The sequence below is a fragment of the Lynx canadensis genome, chromosome A1, assembly GCF_007474595.2.
Source record: "Lynx canadensis isolate LIC74 chromosome A1, mLynCan4.pri.v2, whole genome shotgun sequence".
Lineage (NCBI taxonomy): Eukaryota > Metazoa > Chordata > Mammalia > Carnivora > Felidae > Lynx > Lynx canadensis.
In genome coordinates, this window is record NC_044303.2 from 127,091,574 (window position 1) to 127,104,687 (window position 13,114).

The following is a 13,114-nucleotide window of genomic DNA, read 5'->3' on the forward strand; positions in this document are numbered from 1 at the left end:
GAGACAGAGTGTGAGTGGGGGAGGAGCAGAGAGAGAGGGAGAGACGGAATCCAAAGCAGGCTCTAGGCTCTGAGCTGTCAGCACAGAGCCCGACGTGGGGCTTAGACCCACAAACCGCGAGATCATGACCTGAGCCCAAAGTCAGTTGCTTTAACGACTGAGCCACCCAGGCACTCCTGAAAGGCAGCAATTTAAAATCACAAATAATAGAAAGCACCCACAACAATAATAAATGAAAGTTGTTTAGATGCAAAAGCCCAACAAAAAATAAATGAGTGGAGGTTGCTTGAGGGATTGTATTGGTCAGGGTCCTCCAGAGAAAGAGAACCAATAGGATATATAGAGACACCTATCTATGAGGTGATTTATTATAGAAACTGGCTAAAGTAATTATGGAGGCCAAGTCTTATAATCTGCTGTCTGCAAGTTGGAGAACCAGGAAATCAGGTGGTGTGATTCAGTCCAAGTCCTTTGAACCAGGAGGACTGATGTCCAGCTCAAACAGAGAAACAAATTTGCACTTCCTCTACCTTTTTGGTCTATTCAGGCACTCAACCATTTGGATGGTGCCCAACCACATTCAGAATGGTTATCTGTTTCACTCAGTTCACCAATTCAAATGCGACTGTCTTACAGAACACCCTCATAGATACATCCAAAAATCGTGTTTTACCAGCTAACTGGGCATCCCTTAGCCCAGTTAAGTTGACACATAAAGGCAACCATCACAGGTGTATTAAAAAATTCAGAGCAAGCAGTTTACCACCAAGGTTATATTAACCTTATTCTGATTATTTTATACTGCCTTTCCACCAAAGAGTAAAATGGAAGAAGGCAGTCCAATCTTAATTGTCTTCCCCCTCTCTCTTAGACAACTAAAAGCAGAAAAGAAAAGTGACACACACACACACACACACACACACACACACACACACACAAAAGGAGAAATATCCTTTTTGCTAAAGGGAGTGGAGCTTAACAGAAAGTCACAGGACCTCTTTGTTCAGAGCAACATGGCCCCAATGATACACACAACCACAAGACTAGGTAAAGCCTCACTGATAAAATGAATTCCTGCAAGATAAAAGATCAGATATTACGTGTCCAAACTGCAACCCACATGAAATAAAATTAAAAAGCAAAAGGGAAACCAAAGCAATTTCTGATTTTGGACTATACGATATGCCATTACTGCAGCAAAGAAAACTCATATGACAAATAACCTGACTGGCTGGTGACAGAGGTACAGTGGCTTATGCCAAGTGGTGCTTCAGTGTGGTGCCTGGACTCTTACACAGACCTTCTCTGTGTATGTCCTTCAATCAGGGGAATCACCACTGATCTTATAAAGGAGAGAATCCCTTTGCTGCTTTTCTCCTCTTCCAACAAGAAAGGACTCTAATCAGAAGGGGTCATCTAAGTATTGTTATTAGATAGGTAATATCTAATACCTTCTTAATGGATTATAAAACCTAAAACATTTGTCATTCCATCTGCCAAACCAGAGTTAGTTACTTCCATGAGTCACAATAAGATTTTAATATATGAGTTTGCCAGTGAGGAAAACATAAGGTAATATTACCTCACCCCCCTTTTTTTTATTTATCCACAGCCTGGGAGTTTGGAAGCTGGCTATATTTCATCTTGAAATGATGCCCAGATACATCTATAACAAAAGGAAACTCTTGGGTAAAACATTTCTCTTCCTTTTCTCTGAAGTCCTTCCTGTATTAGGGTTAACTTTCTTCATGAAGACTTATTGTCCATTTTGTAGCTAGGGTAGCCATATAATTTATGGTCAAACAGGGACACCAGATGTAAAAGGGGGCAATGGGAACATACCAAGATTCCAGGCAAACCTGGTCACCACATGTATGACATTTCCTCGATGACCTTGTTGTGTTAATGGCTTGTTTTATGAGCATCATGCATTATTAATTATCCTTTCGAGTCTAAGTTCTGAGTCAAGTTTTTCTGGATGAAAATAGCTGAGACACCTTAAACTACCTTAAGCCAAAAGACAAAGGGGAAAAGATTTATTTTAAGTGTGTGGACAATCCCATGCAATCTGAGAGCAGAAAACACAGCAGGTCTCACGAGACACTTGTGGAGCCAGAGCCTAGGACAGTGTTGGGAACCAAGGATGTGCACCAGTTGGTGGTCTAACTACTCTCTCATCTCCACTTGTCTCTGCTCATCTATTTAATTCTTCTCTTTACTCGAGAGTACAAATAACATAATTTCTGGGAAACTATGGGGTGCAAAATGCCTGGGCTCAGAATGATAGCTCATTTTCAAGATGCCTCTATGCACTCTGGCCAACATGGTGTCCTAATTTTTTGGGCTTTTGTGCTCAGCTATGCAAGATACTTGAGGTTTTGTTACTCACTGAGTTTTTTTATATAGTTTCTTAACTGCATTTCTCTTTCCCAAAGGGGCATCTGGAAATGTGTATTGGCAGAGGATTTAATGTGGGCGATGGGTGGGGGGCAGGCAGGCAGACATGCTACTCCTTCCTCATTGCAAAGGAGAGCTCTGTACAATGAATTGCCTGAACCCCCTGCCTCTTCCCCTCCCCGCCAGATGCCAACAGGACTCCTATGGAGACATACTGAAACATAGCCTTCTGCCTGCAGGAGCCTGCATGGCTGAGTGTGAAATATGCAGGTCACTGGAGTGAGATGAAACACAGTGAGGGCTCTGTGTTCAGATTCTGTCTGCCGGCTGTGACAGCAGAGAAGTACTTTCAATGGTCCTAGAGGGGAAAACAAAAACTATAGTAGAAAAGACTGTTGTTGAAAGGTGCCTTTATATGCTAACTGAATGTCACTTAGGAACATTTGTCCTTCTGGCTACACTAAATGTGGGCCACTGTGACAAAACCTGGCAGAATAGCACTGAAAATGACACGAGTCACACACCCTCAGGTCACTGACTACAACCTTATTCAGAAAGCAAATGTTCAAATCCCCCAGAATAAAGTGAGTGTCCCTTGTATGCTGACAAGAATTGGGGTACCAAAATAGCCTGTTTTGGTCCCTGGGATATCTCAACCAATCTTATCAAAGCATTTTTAAATGCCAGAAGCTTCTATCACCTGGTTTCCATTGGCTTCTCAACCTGCTATTCCCCACACTGATTTTAGGGGACATCTGTTCTATAAGCCACAAGAATTTTTAAACCTCAGCATCTAGACCTGGTTGAACTGGCCTGATTAGGAGGTCTGCAATTACTTCCCAGATGGGAATTCTGGCTTTTTATACCAGAGATTCTTCAGCTGGGGAGCTGTTAAGCTAGGGTTGTCCTGGGAGCATGGAGCCTCAGCTACTAGCACCCCTCCCACCTCCAGACACCCTGCCAACTCTCCTCCTCTGTGCTGTCACTTGCCCACCACATGGTTATGGGGGGAAACCTGGCTCCCTGCCCTGAGCTCATCCCTTGAGGACTATTTCAAGTACTCCTATCTAGTATCAGAAGACAGGGAGGAGGATTACAAAGACATCTTCCAGTGTTATCCAATAGCTTTCCTGAATGATGGAGGAAAAAAGAAGTCCTGAGGTACCAAAATAGAATCCATCAGCATCATTCAACTTCACAGCAAAAGAGCCTCTCTTTCCCTCTTCATTATTAATGAAGTCAAAAAAACAGTCTGAAGTTTCGATCCAGGAAGCACCAAGGGTAAATGTGGTAAACTGTCTCTGTCTATCGGGCTCAGGGTTGACACCTTCCAAGGCAGGCAGCTCAGTGTGTGAGCATCTGGCCTGCGATCCAGGTGTGGGCTTGCTGTGGGTGCAGACAGAGGCATAGGGCCAGGCCTGACATAGAAGGATGGAGCACACTGGCACATTTTCCTAGGCAGAATTCCCAGTCAAGAACCAGAGACAGATGTGCATGGACATGGACTTTTATGGAATGTAATTGTTAGTGTCTTCCTGCTCTCAAGCAGATGAACACTTTCATTTTCCTGGAACACTGAATTAACCTGTTTTTATCTTTATCCAGTGAACTCATGTCATTTCAATGACAATTACAGCCATTGGTATTAATCGGTTCTTTGAACCATTGAGATCTTTCTGCATGAGGGCTGAGGATAAAGGAAGGACCTGGTGGGCATTCAAGTTCATTTCAGCTGAAGCTGTATCTTGTTTTTAGCTTTCCATTCTTTTTCTGAGTCAGACATCAGAAAAAAAAATTTCTTTAACTGCTTTAATTTAAAAAGTCTAATATTAAATGAATGGTGTGTGAAATCCTAAGCCCATAAAAGGAAATCTGGTGATAGCTGTTCAACTGGCTCACGATACAGTAGTTTGAGCTACAGTTGGAGCTTGACATGTATAGGAGACATAAACACATATTTTCTATGACCAGATAGTTGTTCTAGACATGTCATTTCTATTCAGAGATGATTAACCCAAACTCGCCTCAGAAGATCTTGACTTCCCAGGATAAGGATACATTGGTGGAACCTCCCACATTTTGCTGTTTGTAACCGCTGACCAGCAGTTACTGGGATAACTTATTGACCTTGGAGTACAGTCTAGTTGTGGAAGATGCTTTCTCTGAGCGAGACTAAAAGTCCAAAGGAGATTTTTATTCATTAGTTTGACATAATTACCACCAGTGGTTTAACCAATTCAGAGACATAACTTGTTCCCTATATGACCATCTCACTCTTATAGAGCTGACTGTGCAGACCACACTTCAACTTCTCCTCTTTGATACTATCCAGAATTGACTGGCTAGATTATTTTGTGCGAAGGCAGTATAATTTAGGTGATTATAACCTAAGTGATATTGTCTGTGTTCCCATAAATCTCTCTAGAAAAATAATATTTTACATATGCTATAAAAGGACCATCTGGGCAGTTTTAAATGGTTATACAATATGATACAAAAAAAGTGCATTTGGAGTAAAAGTTTTTTGTTTTCAAACACACTCTATTTACTCCGCATCTTCATAGTTACTGGTCTTCCTAGTGAGGGTCTGCTGCTCACACACCTGGCGAGGATTAAATCTGCACTAATGAGACTTAAGGGTGGTAGCCCAGCCACACTACTCTGAGCAAAGTGTGGGTAGGTTCAGTACACTGCATGGACCACCTGGAAGCCAGGCGGTAGAGCAAGCTTTGGTTGTGTTCCTGGAAGACTGGTGACCTATCCGTGGTTCCAGCAAAAGGAAGAGATCTGTAGCTATTGCTGCTTCTGTAGTCCAGGAACTACACATTTGGCCTTTCTCTATCTTACCCGTCCATTTGGAAAGAGAAGGTCTTTTAGCTACTCACTGGCCAGTTCACCACAATATCAACATCTTCTTTCATGAAAGTTTTTTTTTAGATAAAAGAAGAGACTAGAGGTTCTGGGTGCTAGTACCCGTCAATAATTTAGGATAATATTCTCCTTGGGTATCTCATCACTGAGACAGAAGCAACAAGCTTTATCAGCTACAATGAATTAAGACTAAAGGACAAGTGCACAAAATAAAAATAACTACACAAATAGGAAGAAACACCAAACTGCATTCTTTGTCCTAGTATATAATCCTTTTCTCCCTAACCAGATGGCCTAGCTTCGCAACCCTGCTAGTCAAGTGTGAACTCAGAATGTTTCGAAGGAAGTCTCAGATTCTCGGGTATGAACTGTCAGTTTTGTCTTAAAAATTCACAGTGCAGATTTGAGTTCTGGGCTTGGTAACACTGTGTGCTCATGTCCACACCCTCTCAGCACTCAGCAACACCCCCATGGCTCCCCAAACTCCAGCACACTGGATCCTCTCAAAGCAGTACATTAGAACCTTAGATGCTGTGTCTCTTAAACAATTTGAGGGTTTACAAACTCATGGCGGAATGTATAGAGATGTACAGTCTTGAACTCTGAGGCAAGTTGGCTTCTAAGGAAGTATGGAAGAATGAGTTCGCTCTAGGGGATTTACCTCCTTTGGTCTTTAACAAGAAGCTAAAAGCAAAACTTTTCAGTGATTTATTTGTATTGCCTGCAGGTGAAATTAACTACAATTAATTTTTTAAAGTTTATTTACCTATTTTGAGAGAGAGAGAGAGAGAGCGTGGGAGCATGCAGGATAGGGGCAGAGAGAGAGAGGGAGAGAGACTTCTAAACAGGCTCTGCACTGACACAGTGCCCCATGCAGGGCTTGAACTCACAAACTGTGAGATGATGACCTGAGCCGAAACAAAAACTCAGATGTTTAACTGACTAAATCACCTAGGCACCCCAAATACAATTAAAATAGGACATATTGGGGAGATGATGATCCATGGTTATAGCCTGCCTAGTAGTGTCATGTCTACAGCTACAGTTATGACCAATTTGGAACTCTAGAGACATAAATCCCAGACTGAACCCGAGTGCTTTCAGTCAGCCCTGAGCCCAAGTCATGAGAGAGCAGGGGGTTAAGGCCCTCAATCAGAAACTTCCAAAATTGGCAGAACAATCAATCACTGGGCACTACAATGATCCTGAGAGGGATGGATAATCTCTTTCCCAAACTTGTTCCAGCTCCTCACCCCAGTCAACCCCATGTCTCCCCCTCCTCTAACCTAGGATAGTGCCTGGAATTCCAGTATTAGAGACTCATTTTTAAGTACATTGAGTAAACAAAGATTTTCAGGCTTCTTTGGGAGGGTAATATGGACCCAAATTATGACTGGTTAAATATTTCCCCTACCAGCCTTCTGTGGGAAGAACTTCATTCACACTGCTCTCCTGCCATTGTTTTGACAAAAAGAAAAAAAAAAGGGTTCAGAAGCATATTTATGAGGCAAAGTCAAGAAGACAACTTTTCATATGATAGGGTAGAACTGAAAACACTGGATTAGAAAGCTGGAGAAGGAGGAGAGGAGAAAAGAGAGCATGGAACAATCAGCTGGGTGGAAAATCCTCAAGGTCAGTTTTTACTTATTTTGTTTTATTGTTGTTTTCTGCTACCCATTTTTGCCATATTACTTAAGATTTCAAGAAAGACAGTGTTTTCCCAAGGATTTCTTGTTGGACTTTTGTTTTGAGATAAATGTTAAGGACAGAGCCAAAAGGCCCAGATTTACTTTAGGTCCATCTACATCTTAGCACAAAGGGCAAAAGCCAGCCAAATAAGAGCAAGGTTTTGGTGAGATGGGCTGAGGTATGAAAAGGGACTGAGGGCTGAGGTATGAAGGGAGGGTGTGGGGCAAGGCTCCCCTGACATACTGCCTCTCCTCAGTTCTACCCTACCCCACAGAGCTCCTTGGTTTTGGTCGATGTGCTCTTGCTGCATCGAAAGAGTACCCAGGCAGCTGCCACTAGGGAGTGGAACAGTGGCAGCTGGGAGGCTGGGCAGAAGTCCAAGGGCTCCTGGCTGCCAGCACTCAGGCCTGCCCACCCTCTCCACCCACTTGCTCCTCATTAAGGAGTCAAGGACAAACCTGAGCCCTCCTCAGTCCCTCCTCTTTCTCCCAAACCCACCAGTGTTCCAAGGATGACCTTATGGTACAAACCCCAGGCAGAAGCACAGTGCTTGCCTCTCCCTTGAAGCCAGCCTCAAGCCAAATGCTCTTGTGGACTAACCCTGTGAGGGACAGGCAGAGGAAACTCAGTTAGAGGAAGTTGGCACTTAATGGTGAATCTGGCTGCCTACAAAGAGATTTATAACTGGGAATTCAGTGCCTCTGTGGTACTTTTAGAAACAGTTCCTGGCTTGACTAAGAGAAACTTTTGTGGAAAATGCCTGTCACTCATGTTCCTGGCAGATCTGCAAGTGTTTTTATGGCACAGATGTAGCTCTGATTGCTCACTCTACAAACACAGACAGAAACTTTGATAGAACACTGGCTATGGCATGTGCCAGGTGGCAGACTAACATGGTGGATGGAGCTCAAAGAGCAAAGGGTCATTTGAGCACCAGAGAGGTGAGGACATGTGTTCTCTCCAACACACTGATGCCACCTCAACACTGTACCCTCCACCTTAAGGATAAAGTACTTCCTTCTGCCCTCCACCCCAGAGTATCTAAGGGCACCTGGGAGACATTAAGTTCCATTTATCCCAAGTAATATGGGTTGAATCAAAAAAGGTATACTGAAGTCCTAACCCCAATACCTCAGAATGTGACCTTATATTTGGAAATACATCTTTGCAGGTGTACTTAGTTAAGATGCAGTTGTATTTGAGCAGGATGGGCTCTGAATCTAAAGCGACTTGTGTGCTTATAAGAGAAGACAAGGCCATGTGAAGACAGAGAGACAAACAGGAAGAGGATGGCTCCAGGTTGGGTAGAGCCAAGCCACTGAATGCTAAGGATTGCTGAGAACTGCCAGGAGCTATGAAGAGGCAAGGAATGACTCTCTTCTAAAGCCTCAGAGAGGGTATGTATCTGCTGACACCATGCTTTCAGACTTCTAGACTTTAGGAACTCTGAGAAAATAAATTCATGTTATTGGAAGTCACCCAGTTTTGGGACTTTGTTACAGCAGCCCTAGAAAATGAGTACACCATTAGAAAGAAAGAAAGAAAGAAAGAAAGAAAGAAAGAAAGAAAGAAAGAAAGAAAGAAAGAGAAAAGAAAATGACATCAAACAACGTTGGCTTGATAACTGTCATCCTGAGCTGGCCAGCATGCAGAGGTAAGCTAACGGAGATCCCAAGCACACTTTCCCTCAACAGCACCAGGTAAAGAGCATATTCTACAGCAAAATATTTCTGTTGTTTTCTAACTGAAAATGCTTCTCTTTCATGGTCCTTGGGTAGATTCGTAATCCATTTTTTAAATGTTCATTTATTTATTTTTGAGAGAGAGAGAGAAAGAGAGTGCAACTGGGGGAGGGGCCGAAGAGAGGGAGACAGAGAATCCCAAGCAGGTTTCAAGCTGTTAGTTTAGAACCTGACACGGAGGCTTGAACTCACGAACCTTGAGATCACAACTTGAGCTGAAATCAAGAGTTGGACACTTAACCAAGTGAGCCACCCAGGTACCCCTGTCATCCCTTTTCCGTATCAAACAGATCAAAGCATTAATTGTTATCACCTCGTCCAAAAATAAATATGCTAATGCCTGGAGACTTTGCCCTGTGATTTAGACTTTGCAGATAAGACAATCCTGGGGAAGAAAAGCTCAAGCATGTCTATTTCATCTCAATAAAGAAAGTCTTAATCATTCCAGAAGAAAACAACCTAGTCACCTGCTTAGGTCTAAGGGTCTGGGATGCTAGCCATACCTTCTTTGGGCTTCAGTCACTCACCTCTGATTAGAGTTTGGGGCTGAATGAACATAACCTTCAGTTTTAGCCATGGCAGTGAGTGACCTAGCAGACCTTGAGCTGTCTATAAAGAATGTCGATTTGACATCATTTTGGGGATTAAATGGAAGGGAAATTCAGCTGGAGAGGGTGGAGACTATGTAATCTAGGCACGATAAAGCCACTACTGGAGCCAGTAGAGGATGGCGAAGTTTAAGGTTAAGGGTACAGAGTAGCTTTCAGAGAAAGAAGCAACTTGAATGTAAGCAAAACAAAAAATTTTCTAAAGTCTGTCACAAAATTCTGCATGTAGTAACAGAATATTAAGGGAATCTCCCTCATTTCACTGAGGGAAGAAAGGGTTCATTAAACTGATTTTAAAACATCTAGATTTCCAGAAATCATTCAGGCATCTAATAATATCAAATGTTATATAAAATAGGACAATTGAGAATTAAAGAACAAAAAATAGATTATATAAAAGAGACAAAGGAGTAGATGTTACAGGTACCTGGTACCTGTATAAAATGAAATGTTGTAATTGAATGCTAAGGCAAAAAGAAATAATCTACTATAGTTTTCCTTACATATAATGTACAAACTTATCTACAAACTTTTTCCTATAAGTGAGCTAGAAATATTTACACCATTATTCTATATTCTTTTTATGAAGAAATGATCATTTTAGGTGTATGGGTGTGTGTGTGTGTGTGTGTGTGTGTGTGTGTGTAATTTCTTCAAAACTTACCAGGCTCATGTACACATTCAATGCACTCCCAATCAAAGTTGCACCAGCATTCTTCTCAAATCTAGAACAATTCTAAAATTTATATGGAACCACAAAAGACGCTGAATAGCAAAAGTAATGTTGAAAAAGAACACCAAAGTGAGAGGTATCACAATCACAGGCATTAGCCACTATTGCAAAGTTGTAATCATCAGGACAGTATGGTATTGGCACAAAAACAGACACATAGACCAATGGAATAGAGAACCCAGAATTGGACCCACAAATGTATGACAAAGCAGGAAATCTTTGGACCCACAAATCTTTGACAAAAATTGTGGGAAATTTGACAAATCTTTGACAAAGCAGGAAAAAGTATCCAATGGAAAAAAGATAATCTCTTTAGCAAATGGCGCTGGGAGAACTGGACAGTGACATGCAGAAGAATGAACCTGGACCAGTTTCTTGGTCCTTTCTTTCATTTGTGTACATCATACACAAAAATAAACTCAAAATGGATAAAAGACCTAAATGTGAGACAAGAAACCATCAAAAGCCTAGAGGAGAAAATAGGCAACAATCTCTTTGACCTCGGCTGCAGCAACTTCTTATTCCACATGTCTCTGAAGGCAAAGGACATAAAAGCAAAAATGAACTATTGGGACCTCATCAAGACAAAAACTCCTGCGCTGCAAAGGAACCAATAAGCAAAACTAAAAGGACCAACAGAATGGGAGAAGATATTTGCAAATGATATATCAGGCAAAAGGCTAGTATTCAAAATCTGTAAAAAACTTACCAAACTCAACACACAAAAAACAAATAATCCAGTGAAGAAATGGGCAGAAGAATAGACATTTTTCCGAAGAAGACATCCAGATGGCCAACAGACACATGAAAAGATGCTCAACATCACTCATCATCAGGGAAATACAAATCAAAACCACATTAAAATACCACCTCACACCGGTCAGAGTGGCTAAAATGAGCAACTCAGGAAACAACAGATGTAGGCGAGGATGTGGAGAAACAGGAACCCTCTTTCACTGTTGGTGGGAATGCAAGCTGGTGCAGCCACTCTGGAAAACATTGTGAAGGTTCTTCAAAAAATTAAAAATAGAACTGCTCTACTACCCAGCAATGGCAGTACTAGGAATTTATTCAAAAGATACAGGAGTGCTGATACATAGGGGCACTTGTACCCCAATGTTTATAGCAGTGCTTTCAACAATAGCAAATGATAGGAAGAGCCCAAATGTCCATCAACTGATGAATGGATAAAGAAGATGTGGTTTATCTACACAGTGGAATACTGCTTGGCAATGAGAAAGAATGAAATCCTGCCATATGCAGTAACATGGATGGAACTGGAAGGTATTATGCTGAGTGAAATTAAGTCAGTCACAGAAAGATAGATATGTTTTCACTCTTATGTGGAGCTTGAGACACTTAACAGAAAACCATGGGGGAAGGGAAGGGGAAAAATAGTTTCAAACAGAGAGGGAGGCAAACTCTTAAGAGACTATTAAATACAGAGAACAAACTGAGGATTGATGGGGGCTGTGGGAGAGAGGGGAAAATAGGTGATGGGCATTGAGGAGGGCTCTTGTTGGAATGAGCACTGGATGTTGTATGGAAGCAATAAGTCACAGGAATCTACCCTGGAAACCAAGAGCACACTGTATACAATGTATGTTAGCTAACTTGACAATAAGTTATATTTTTAAAAAGGCATATTCTTTGGTGACATGAAGTATTTCAAGCATCATTCTTCAACTCTAAAACAGTAAGAATTTTTGCAGGTTAAGTCAAGAATCTAAACAAATGTTAAAATTATATCACTCTTTGCCTCAAAGTCATACAAGAGTTTACCATTTAATCAAACATCTCATATAATCTACTAATTATTCTACATTATCCTTGATGAATAAAAATTCATTCAAGAGAAAAAAAAAACCTTACCAGGCTGAAATGAGGTTCAGTTTAAAGTTTGCAAATGGATTCTCTGATGTCTATGATTAACATCTATCCTTAAGAAATAAGTTTGTGATAAGGAGCCAGATTAAAAATATGCATGATTTTACAGTAAATATAGTCTCCCTTACTACTGTCAAGTCTTAGAGCCACAGACAGAGCTATGGGCGATAAATGAAAGACAATCAGATCTGACACAGCAAGAAATGAAGATGATACCTTTAATCCTCCAGGGGTGTAATTATCTCCTGAAAATCCCAGCTAGCAGAGAAGTCTCCTTGCTATTATTAGATTTCTTTCAGTTTGGGATGTAAGTATATGCCGAACATCATTCACTGAAAACTACTGGTTTCTCTCTCAGTGTGTGTAAAATCTGAGTTCAGTGGTGATTAATTTGGTCCTTGAGCTAGGTGAAGCTTCATTTCAACTCTCCCTGAGTGCAAAGCTTAATTCTGAATGAATTGGCATGTTGCCCCTTATTCTACTGTTGTGTGTGTTCCCAGAAAACAGCAGGCCTGTTCTCTTGGACAGCTAAGATTCCTCCAAGTTCAAGATTTTGTTCCAATGACTGTTTTTTCCGTCAGCAGTTTCAAAGGTTCTTAGTGGCATTTCTTTTGTAATGCCATAACCAAAGAATTGAGTGTTGCCCAATTACCTGATCAAAAGAAAGCCCTCTCATCACGTCACTTGACTTCATGTGTCCTCCGGCTTGTTCTTTGTGGCTGATGGTGTCATGTTTCCCAGAATCAACCGTTTCAACAATGGACAAAATGACTTGTAGGCTCAAAAGGATTAACAAAATCAAAGATGCACATTTTATATGTAAATGAAATATGCAGAACACACACTTAGTAGCAAAGAAATATGATGAACAGAAAGGTTAACCAAATGTGTAACTAAAAATTAATATGGGAAAAGACATTTTCCAATGTTTAGTGGATGGTGTTAGTACTTGTTGGACATCTCTGTGACCCAGGCATTGCGGACACTATATGGATGTTAACTATATCCTAAGTAACCCTGCTAGGTAACTACTGTTAGGCTCCTTTTACCAGTGAGAAAGGGAGGCTTTAAAATGTTAAGTGGCTGTCCAAGACTGTTCATCTACAAGTATTAAAGCAAGAATCTAACCTTGCACCTGTATTATTACTAAGGTATTCTCATTCTCTTTCTATTTTACCAGGGATACT